This window comes from Marmota monax, unplaced genomic scaffold, assembly GCF_021218885.2.
Source record: "Marmota monax isolate L192 unplaced genomic scaffold, Marmota_monax_Labrador192_F-V1.1 WCK01_AAM20220418_F8-fsc00161, whole genome shotgun sequence".
NCBI lineage: Eukaryota > Metazoa > Chordata > Mammalia > Rodentia > Sciuridae > Marmota > Marmota monax.
The window spans coordinates 1,158,732-1,170,658 of record NW_026693511.1 but is presented as its reverse complement, the minus strand read 5'-3'; the positions used below and the strand labels follow the sequence as shown (position 1 = coordinate 1,170,658).

At 40.6% G+C, this 11,927-nt stretch overlaps 1 pseudogene; it reads right to left on the bottom strand.

The window, feature by feature from the left end:
• Positions 1-7,845: 7,845 nt before the first annotated feature.
• Positions 7,846-8,889, bottom strand: LOC124102223 (signal peptidase complex subunit 2-like; annotated as a pseudogene).
• Between the last annotated feature and the right edge of the window lie 3,038 nt (positions 8,890-11,927).

Below are 11,927 nucleotides of genomic sequence, written 5' to 3'. Positions count from 1 at the left end.
TGTCCAACATTTCTCTTGAACTTATTCCTTCTGTCTAACTGAAAGTTTGTATCCTTGGATCAAGTTCTTCCCAGTCCCATTCCTCATAACTACCCTACTACTTGACAGCCACCATTCTACTCTCTGTTTCTATGAGGTCATTTCTTTAAGATTCCACATATGAGTTAATATTTCTAAAGTGCATAAAATACCACTTGGCATAGAGATGGCAGGATACAAATGTTGAATAAACAAATAAATAAAAGAAAAAGAAAAAAGAACATTAGCCTTGACAATGTAAAGTTAAGCAAGAATTAATATGGAACTGGAAGGTAGTATGGGGTGGGGAGTTTAAGGGAGAGGGAGGTGGAGATGCAGCTTGCCCAGAAGGGCCTTGAGGAGACCCCAATGATGGGCTTAGCTTTCCTGGGCATTCATAGCCTCCCAAATGCATCTTCTGTGCACCTGCATCACCACTACTGCCCTTACTGGGGCAGGTGTTAGCTAAATGGACTTTTTTTTCCAAATGTATTTAGGAAAGAAACTTAAGGCTATCGACTGTAAAAGGCCACTTATCTCCCTGAGTCTCCTGGTGTGAGCATAGTTACTACCTCCTCCCTTCCTGTGGTCTTCTTCCTGACCTCTGATGTCACTCATGTGACTTCTGGGTTTTCCATGTAAAGAATCTTATAGCAAACCCACCTCTGGACAAAGCAAATTGCTAGGTCTCAAGGCCAAAATTCATGTAATTTGTGAAGACTGAATTTTATAGTTTGCAAGAGGTAGATAAGAGGCAGAAACAAATGTGCTAGGAAAATTGTGAGGTCCCAGAACTAGCAACTGTGGCCAATAAACCTCATTTTTTTTGCCCCCAGGAGGCTGGAAACCATGCATGCCCCCGCAGGATGCAGCCAGAATGTCATGAAAGCAGGGCATCACAGCAGTCTTCGGTTGTCTCCTTGAGGATATGTACCATGTTAACTAGGAAGTCTCCCTCCATCCTCTTCTGTCTCAGACACTCCATGGGTTCTCACTCTAGAACTTCCTCTAAAGAGAACAGTCTCTGTCTTTCATAGTTGAGGAGATTCATCCTTTCTGAATGCAGTCGTTTCGTCTTATAAGGCAGCATAGGAGAGAGGTATCCTCTGACCATACCACTGTGGGGCCCAGGCTCAGGGCAGGCCAGAAGCTGGGGCTCTGAAGAGCAGATTTGGCCTCAGATCATACAGGGTGTCTGCTTAAACTTTTAGAGAGTTCCTGGGTACATGCTAGAGTTTGAATATGGGTTGTCCCCTCCAAAAGTTATATTGAAGTTTAATTCCCATAAGAGAGAGTAAGAGGTGGGTCTTTCAAGAGGTGTTTAACCCACTCATATGATTAACAGATTGATAGGTTAGTGGATTATCTTGAGAGTGGTTTTGCTATAAAAACCAATTTGGCTAGGTCCCTGTGTGATTCCTGCCTCTTGCCGTGATGCCCTGTGTTGCCTCAGGACTCTGCTAGCACGAATGCCATCACCATATGTGACTCTTTGACCTTGAACTAGAAACAAGAGCCAAAATAAACCTCTTCTCTTTATAATTTACCCAATCTGTGGTATTGTGTCAATAGCAATAGGAAATAGGCTAAGATAGGTTGAAAGGGGCTTTGTATACCCACAACCATAACCTGTTTTTGAAATACCTAAGTTGTTTTAAAAACTTACATTGGGGAAAAATGATAGGAATACTATAAAAAATACCCAGGGGGTTGTCAAAATAAGAAATAAAACCCATGCTAGAGCCTGGTTCATTCAGTTCTGTACTGTGCTGCCTCACTGTCATAAGCTGAATACAGCTGTGTGGGTGAGTGGGAAGGGTTGTGTCACACAGACTGAATAGGCCAGAAAGTCCCCACTCATCTTGCAGGAAATGTAAGAGACAATTAGCTTCCAATATCACAAAAAGCACAATCTGTGAGATAGGATAGCTGGGCCCTGGGTTTAGCAGTGAGGGAGCAGTCACTAGCCCTGGAGCTCTTAGCCAGGAATGTTGTCCCTGGGCTCCAAGCCTGTGCCTTCTTGCTTAGGGAGGCTGGGGACATGGGGGGGGGGGCTTTTGCCAACCTTTGAGCCTGTTGTTAATGATAGAGTATAATATTCTGCCTGACCAATACCCTGCTTCTTCCTTGCACTTCCTCTAGAGCAGTCTGGAGGTCTTCCTACTTCATAAGTGGATAGGTAGGACTCCTCAGGGATGCTTTCTGGCCTTATTTGACCTTCCCCAAAGAAAGTGCCCACCCATGGCTTACCTTTCCTTCTGTCTCACCCAGTGAGCATGCAAACAGTCCTTGGTGAAGAGTACAGATGTGTGCATATGTGTTTAGTGACCTTGGCTATCTCCTGATGGCTATCTCTCTTCTTGCTTCTCCCAAAGGTAGGATAACAGAGAACAGGAAGGGAAGAAGGACACCTTAGCAGAGCTAAGGCAGATCTTCTGTTTTCAGTCTTGAACAAGAAATCCCCTTACATCTCTTTAGGTAGTACATGGATGATGAGGACATTATCCATGTACTTTTATGGGAATGGGATTCAAACAAGGGACATAAAAGATCCCCTCTTCCATCCTGGATTAGTTCCCTGACCCCCTCGCCTTTGGCAATTCAGCCCAGAACCAAATGAACTTTGAGATAGGACCATTTTCATAAAAATAGTGGCTTTTCTGTACTTAGAAAATTCAGCCAGTGTCTGGTAATACAGAGCTGGCTGGTACTGGGTGAGTAGGTATGCTTGGGGTTGGAGTCATTACTCTGGGGGGCTCTGAGAGGGCTGGAGCAAGGCCTAGAAAGAGGGCCTTTTGTATTAATTTGCCTGTGAACAACTTTATCTTGACCATGAGTTCTCCATCTAAGTGAGCATCTCCACTCCAAGAAGGGCAGCCCTCCTCATGGAGTGTTCCCATGGTACCTGGCTGGGGGACTTCATGGCAGAAAAAAGGCCCACCCACCCATCAATAGTAAGAGTGTTTGTGGTGCAATGATGTGGGCCCTGGGGAAAATGAGACAGAGAATGAGTTAAAGTCAGGTGGTAGAAAAAAGGGAAGAGGCACCAGCAGATGGGAAGAAATGGGATAACCCCATCATTACTCCTCCACACCCTATTCCATCCTTAAGCAGGGTGCCCCCCTGGCTCAAGCATGCATGGTTTTGGGTATAAGGACAATATACAAATGGATATTGGTGGTGGTAGCTTTGCTGAATTTGGGGGAGGTGATCTTGGTGCCCTCTTGCAGTCATGCTTGATGACAACATACAAGATCTCTTCCTTGATACAGTTTGCCCAGTGGGGTTAGGTCTCTATCTCATAATTTTCACTACCCTGGAGAAGCCTGTAGCAGATGAGGCCTTAGGTAGGTTTTTGATCATGTGCTAAGTGGTCCTTGGCTTTCCCTGATCTTTACTCAGCTCTTTGGATTTGGCCCAGACATTGGCAACTAATGTCCTCCTATTCACTCCCTCTGTTAGTCCAAGGTGGGTGGCTCCTTACAAAGAAGGTCCTACAGAAGTTGGAGCCACTAATAAAAGGTGCATGTGAATTCCTCTGATGGGAACACAACCCTTGAACTGAATGCATTCAAACTCTTCTACCTCTTGGTTCAAGGCAGTCAGTAGCTCTGCCAGAGTCAGGTGGGCTGATACAGTGAGAAAAACCTGCAGTTCACAGAAGAGTTCTGTTCTTCATCATCTAATCCTATGACACATCCATGTATAACATAAGTTGTGTTTTCCCAAATTGAAGTTTAGAGGAATCTAGTCAATCAGTAGGTTAAAAAGAAAATCAGGGTTTGAGATGTTGGAAGAAGCAATTCTCAGAATTCATCAATTCTCAGTGATGTTTTCTTCTGAGACTCAAGACTTCACATTATGAATATATGATGGCTGCAAAGGGTGGAGGGGCTTGAGTCACAGAAAAAACATCATTCCTGGATTTTAGGTTTTGCTTATTTCCAGAGACCTAGAGCCTGAGGCAATGAAACAGGATTAACACACAGGGGCAATATTAAGGGTGACATTGCATCCTCCCTCCAAATTTATATGTCAAAGTTCTAATCCCCACTACTTCAAAAGACAGGGTCTTTACAGAAGCAATTAAGTCAAAATGAGGTCATTAGGGTGTACCCTAATTCAATATGACTCTTCATAAACAGGTGAGCTTTGGATATAGAGACAGATGTACACAGAGGGAAGACATCTCCAGTTCTTAAATGGTTTTTAGCAAATAGCTTTTATTATTGTTATTTGAATCCCCCTCTTGTAGAACTGAGTAGTTCACAAGGTTCAGGACAATATGCGTGTTGAGAGCCACAGCCGAAGTCCATCAGAATGATCTGGAAAACAGCTCTCTTTGCTACACTGGATCATATCCTTTCTCCAAGTTGTCATGGTCCACTCACCATTCACATGAAATGGAAATAAACCTGCAGATGCAGTCAGTTAATTGTGAATCAAAAAATGTTTTAAACAGGCTTAGCCTACCAAGTTGGAGCTATTATTATTATCTCTATTGAAAAAATGGAATTCAATACCCACAATAAGAAGAAACAAAAAAAAATGTTGTTAGAAGTAGAATTTGTAGAGATGATAGGACTCAGTGCCCTTGGATAAGGAAAAAGTGAAGTCTGAAGGTAAGACAAAGCAATTCCCAAACCTTGTGCATTTGTTTATTTCTTTGCACAAAAATAACCTTATTTGGACTTTATGCAAAGTACACATGAATTGAAACATCACATGTTCCCCATAAATATGTATAATTTTTATGTATCAATTTTTTAAAAAAGTAACCACATAAGGAGATGGATGTGTTAATTAGCTCAATTTTGGTAATCACTTTACAGTGTATGTATGTATCAAAATATCATGCTATATGCTGTAAACATATACAATATTTATTTGTCCATTATACATTAATAAAGTCAGAAAATAAAATTTTAAAAATAGCAGTAACCATTTATTAGTTCTCATCCATGTGCCAGGCTCTCTCTTAGGAATTCCTCCATAGTTTATACTTAACGTTTACATGATGCCAGAAGGAAAACGTTATTATTAACATCTTGCAAGTGAAGAAAAGCACGGCTTACAGAAGTCACAAGGTTTGTCCAAAGCCACAATTAGTAAGTTGTGGATCCTGGATTACTGTGGCCCTAAAACACATCTGTTTTTCTTCACACCCTTCAATAAATGCTTGCAGAACAAGTTCCCCTAATTCCAGATGGCAGAGTGAGAAACAATGGCCACTCTTGCTAGAATCTAAGAACTGCTACACAGGAGTTTTAGCTTGAGGAATCTGCAGTTCAAGCAGAACCTGTGTCCCTGTGGATTGTGACAGTGAAGACAGTTCAGCATAAAGTCAGGCAGAGAGCACAGAATTTACAGAAGAGTGTCATTGAAGCTCAAACAACACAAGACTTTGGGAGACTGCCACTTTGCTCAGAAACCTAGCATGGTACCACTGCCTGAATTGCATAGGGCCAACAGGGACATCAGAAGGAACCTGGCCAGCATAAGCAGCTCTTATTTTTCTAGAATCTAATGTTTCAGTGGGCCTCAACAAATGTGATGAGCCTTGTGTGCAGTTCATACTTCTGTCCCTACATTTAAAGTGCTGGGTACTAGCCGGGTGCAGTGGTGCATACCTGTAATCCTAGCAGCTCGGGAGCCTAAAGAAGGAGGACTGTGACTTCAAAATTGGCCTCAGCAAAAGCAAGACACTATGAAAATCAGTGAGACCCTGTCTCTAAATAAAATACAAAACAGGGCTGGGATGTGGCTCAGAGGTCGGATGCTCCTGAGTTCAATCTCAGGTACCCAGCCCAAAATAACAATAAATAAATAAATAATAAAGTGCTAGGTACTTTAAAATATGGGAGGGAGAAAAGTTTGGGAGCCTGGAGTACTCAGGACCCTGAAAAGGTTTAATGCTGATACTGGAAAATTCAAAGGGGGTGCAGTTAGTGCCCTTAGTTAAAAAGAACGTCTCATGCCACATATTTCAGCACATAGCATCTTCAATCCCTGTTGAAATGCTGAATCACAAGCTGAAAGCTGAGACTCAGAAAGATTTCAGTAGTTTTCTCAAAGTTCCATGGGCTGTCCATGCTTGGTAGAGAATAGCAGTTTCTCAAATATGATATCAAACTGTAAATTGGGCACAGCTAAGGAATTTCTCCTGACACTGGGGGGTACCCCTCAGAACAAAACTAGCTATTGGAATGAACCAGTTAAGCTTGCTTTTTCTTATTTTGAGTCATAAAAGGTGTAGTGAATCTGGAGTAGAAGATGGGACAAGCCCTGTGTCTGGGGCTCAGCATCAAAGATAATGGAGTCCTGTAAACTCTGTGAAGAAAACTAGCAAACTGTGAGCCCGAGGTTGTTGTGAGGAGAGCAGGGCTTCTGGGATGGGCCAAAGGTGGGAATGTCAGCTCTGCAGTGTTCCAGGCTGCAGGGGTAATATAAGCAAATGCATGACCTCCAGCAAATTCTTAAACCTCTTTATACTTCCATTTTCTTCTTGTAATTGAGAATTATTATTTATTCCTGATTTGTGTATGGGAAGATTTAAATGAATTACCTTATACTAATATAAGTATACTAATACAGTAATATGTAAATTTATATATGAGCTGACAACCCTAACTTTTAGGCCCTGCAGTGGTGAGAGGTGGTGGAGATGGGACTTGAACCCTGGAAGTTCAACTCCATAGTCTGTGCTCTTTGCTTCTATTAGTTCTGCCCTAGGCCCAGGCTTTCCCTTTCTGTGTCAGAATGAGCCAAAGATGGGCAGAAGAAAGTGTCCCAGAGGCTTGCATTGCAGCTGACCATTGACCACAGTTGGCATATTTGAGGAATTGGGCAGTGTGGAATGGGGAAGGGAAGTTCATGTCCCTTGACCTATGTATGCAGCTAGAATTCTCCTCTGCTGCTACCTAGTATAGAACTTGAGTGAGTGTGGAGTATCTCTGCAACTCAGTCTGCACCTGTCAAGCATGCTGATATCTAACCTAAAAGGTCCCTGATAAGATGAAGGGAATGTGTGTACCAAGTAGTAGTTACTCCTGACATGTGACAGGTGCTTGGTGAATTCCCAAGGAGCTAGCTGCCTCACTTCTTCTTTTTCTTCTTCCACATCTTTTTTCCTTTTATTTAAAATTTTAGAAAATGGCAGTTAATAAAGGGTACAAACAAATCAACAGAGATATAGTAGTGGAAAATAGACAATATAAAACTAAAAATGCCACTGTCTTCTTCAATTGATTAAGAACCAAAAATGTAAGAGGCAGGCCTGCTTTAAACAAAGTTAAAAGCTGTATTTTGTGTGTGTGTGTGTGTGTGTGTGTGTATGATTTCACCCAAATCAGATATACACACCCCCACAACAATGGTGTGCGAAGGAAAACTCTCATACACAAGAAGTTGTATCCTCAGGGAAACAGTTGTTGAAACAGAAATTAACATAAACTCAGCAACAGGTTACACAATTTTAAAAACTGAATTTTCAAATGCTGCATAGCACAAAGCTATACGACAGAAAGTACTACTAAGTACAAAAGAAAAAAAATCTTGTGCAGCTTTCAGCAAGAATGCTTTTCCAATGCATGTTAAAACAACATAATCTGCAGACCAAGGAAGCTACAGCTAGACAAAAGAACTAAAATTTCTCATATCTGTGCTAGAAAATCCCATTTTTTCCAGAATAGATGACAATTTCAGGCCATAAAAAGGACATTTTAAACATTTTTCATTTTACCCATTTTTAAGTTCTGTTTCTTTTCCGGCCCATACAGTAATTCAGCATGATCCAGCAGAAAGAGACTGCTTTTAGAATTGGCTGCTTTATTTTCTTTCTGTGGCAAGACTGTCATGGAGCCTGGATATTTCAGACTTTTATGCATTCATGACCAGTATCCCGCTGTGGTCAAAAAACTTAGCAATGAACTTGATGAATACAGCTTCCTGCTGCTGCTTTGTTCTCTCACTGATGAAGGTCAGCTTCAGGGTATATTTGTCATCAAACCCTTTGAGACTGGAGCATAGTTGCCAAATATCATCAGGATCCATCTCAGTAGGATCCTTCCTGTGAGCCATAAGAAAGGTACTCTTCTCCTTATATGAGGTATAAATGGTCAGAATCCCTATCATCGCAAAATAGGATATGACTGCATAGAGCCAAACTGGCTTGGACTCAGAAAAGGGGTGCATATATATAATCTCCAGTCAAAACCACTATGGCAAAGAAACAGGAGATGGTACAGATGGTGAGGCCACTATCAGTTAGCCCCAAATTCTAAACATACTTGTACCTTTTTGTAGAATCATCCAAAGAGTTTTCACAGCTGATCTACCCATTTGTCAATTTTTTCAGGCTTATCATCAATCTTCCACTTATCTAACAAGCTGCTGCGGCTGCTGCCTGTACTGCAGCTGGGGCCACCACCAGTCACACGACTATCTTCACCACCACCCCTTCTCCCATCCTGTGCCGCCACCACCCCCTCCTATCTTCTGCATCTCCCTCCTTGCCTCACCTCTTCCCAGCATCCCTGCTCCCTGTTCACTATGAGCATGGGGTTTTCTGCCCATTATCTTTGCTCACTTCTGCCCAGGAAATTTCTTCAGCGTTCCCACCCCCTCATTTGCTCTCCTCATTCGCTCGCTTCCCTCATCTCTTTCTCAAGTGATGTTTGCAGGCTCTTTCTCTTCTGTTCTTTCTGAACACTGGGGTTTCTTTGTGTTCCACCGTTGGCCATCTTCTCTAGTCCTGTCCTTAACACATTATGAGGGGTCATAATCTGCACATCCGTATCCTGACAGCTCCTAATCCTACACGCTCAGCCCGACTGTCTTCCTGAATGCCTTACCCATATTTCCCATGGCCATTGCTACTGATATCCTCTTTGTTATGTCGGAATGGAGACCCTCTTTTTAAATCCCTGTATCAGCGAAAGTTCTCCAGGGATAGAACCATAATAGGGGACAGACAGGCAGATCAAGAGAGAGATGGAAAATGAAAGGATATTTATTAAAGGAATTGGTTCACTTGGTTATGGAAGCTGGGGAATCTCACAGTACATCACCTGAAAGCTGGAGAAACAGGGAAGGTGGTAGCCTGGCTCAATGATGGGAAGCAGGTTGTAGAACTTTCAGGTCAAGACTGATGGCCTGAGAACCAGAAGGTCCGTGGTGCATGTCCCTGGTCTAAAGGTCAGAGAATCTGCAGTTTGTCTAACAAAGCGAAGGCTCCAAGAGATAACAGGCAGTGTGCACTGTGGACCCGCTGGACTGGTAGCTGGGGCCTCTGGAGGGCAGAGAAGCTCTGCACGAGGCAGAGTCTGGAGGCTTCCCTGGGCATTTCACTCTCTCATTAGATAATATCTCTATTACCTTATTACATTTTATGAGTAATAAAATGCTTTAAAGGAAAGTCTTTATAGATTTTTGTTTTTTAACTGCATGTCTTTTCCTGGTTTTTTGAAAAGGGAGCCCTCCTTTTCATGTTGCTCTTGGCCCCACAAATAATGTAGATAACCTTACTGTCAAGACTTGAGAGAGTGATTTAAATTTAAAACAATTTTTAAAAAACCAGCAGAGAATTAGAAAATGATATGAAAATGTGCAGTGACTTTGCAAAGGTTGAATAGAATAAAGGAAAATAAGTAAAAATTATACTGTGTGAGAAAGGCTGTTTCCATAAAATGGTTATTGATGAAATTTTAGCAGTAGTGATAAAGAAAAAGACAGTTTTTAGAACTGCAGGATCAGCAAAGAGCCTATGAAATAATAGAAGATACTGAGTTTAAAAACAGCCTAGTGTGTGATCTTGGATGTTGGAAAATAAATTTTTTAGTTGATTTCACCAAACTGAATGATACCTAAGGGATAGGAAGAATTAATTGTTAATAGATTATTTCAAAAAGGAGAGAAAATTGGGGAAGGAAGAAGTAAGGGGGGATACACACACACACACACACACTGTACTCTGTACTGTATATACTGTACCAATCTGTACTCTGATTGCTTAAAAAGGGAAAAAGAAAAAGAAACTAGTATTTACTGCATAGTCAACATTTGATTGTGTATTTACTTAAGGCATTTAAATATATCTGTAAGGATTCAGATAGAAAAGATACAAAAGATATTTATGAACATAAATATATTTATGTATATATATGTATGTATATATATATATATATATATATATATATATATAGAGAGAGAGAGAGAGAGAGAGAGAGAGATCTTTATAAAGATCTTTATATATATAATGCATACTCATTTGTCCATGCACATACATGAATATATGACTCAAGATTAAATATATAAGATATATTTAAAATTATAAAATTGATAAATAAATGTGTGATCTATACATAAGCTCTATGAATCTATTTGAGAAATCTATATAAATTTACCCATGTATAAATAATAAAATGGAACAAAAATTTATTATTTAATAAATTGCCCTATATGACCCACAGAAACTGGAGTTGAACTCAGGATTCTCTGGTTCAGAATTCTGCAATTTCTGGTAATCTAGCTCCTTTGAATCTGCCACAGGAACTTGATAGTTTGATTTCATTGTTTTATTTTTTGAGTTCAGATAAAACTTTATTCTATCAGTTAGAGCTAATATATTTTTTAGAAGAGATGATTTTAATATTTTGGAAAGTTTCAATAAACAGACAATTTTAAAAATCGCCTAATTTATCTCAAGTAACCTGAAATATTAAAATACAATGCAATTTAGAGTTAAAAACTGAGAACTGGAAAACAAAGATAATACTAGTTATACCTCCAGGCACAAGAAAAGGAGAGGAGCTGCATGAATGAACAGCCAAAGGAAGGGCTCCGGGTAAAAGATGAAGCAAAGACACACTGTGGCTGAGCCTGGGGGAGCTTGATGGTTAATGGGCTGGAAAGGCCCAGGCTTCCAGAAGCACTCTGCTGAGACTTCCTAAGCACAGTCCCACTTCCTGCCCTCTTCACATGACTAAACTTGAAAAAGATTTCTGCCTTTCTTTTTTTTTTCTACTCTTCAGTTCCCCATTATTGGCCACACAAACCTGCTGAAACTGTTCTTGTCTAGGTTTCCAGTGATTTTCATATTCCCAAATCCAATGGTTAAGTTTTTTTGCCCTCGTCTTATTCTATGGCATAACAGTATTTGACAGAGCTGGCTACCTCCATGTTCTAGAAATGCTCTCCTTTCACAGACTGTGTGATGCCACATTACACATTTTTCACCTGTTCTTGTGCTAAGAGCCATAGCCAAGTAGTATGATGCATGGCATTTTTGGTTGAAAGGTGATGCCAGCAAGCCATTGAGATGATATGATTATGTTAAGATATACATTCATATGGATATTAAACCCCTGCTGTCCACCTTGGCCTGCTATGGGACTCCTGGAGAGTTCCCATTGGTTGGGGAAGTGCAGTAGGAGGGAATTCCAGAGGAGGGATTTCCTGTTGGTGTCCGGGAGAACGCAGCCGTGTGTTGGTCGGCATATTTTCCCGGGAGCTTACGGGGCATTGGCGGCAGTTTCAAAAATAAAGTTTGTTCCTGTTTGAGTGTCTCGTGATTTTGTGCCCAGCCAGACTGCGGCATTCTTGTTTGGAATCTTTTCTACTTAATCCTGTTTTCATAAAGGTTGCTATCCATTCCATCCATTTGCATGACATTAACCAGTATGTGTATGTCAATTTTATAGCTGTAATTCCTTCATATTAATAATCATATTTTGTAGAATCACATTGGTTACACAGTCACATGTACAATCAGAAAAATGAGAAATTATACCCCATCTATGTATGATATATCAAGTGAATAAATGCCATGTGTAACTAATTAAAACAAATTTAAATTGTTTTTAAAAATCATATTTTCTAATTTGTTTGTTTATTCTTATTACTTATCTTTT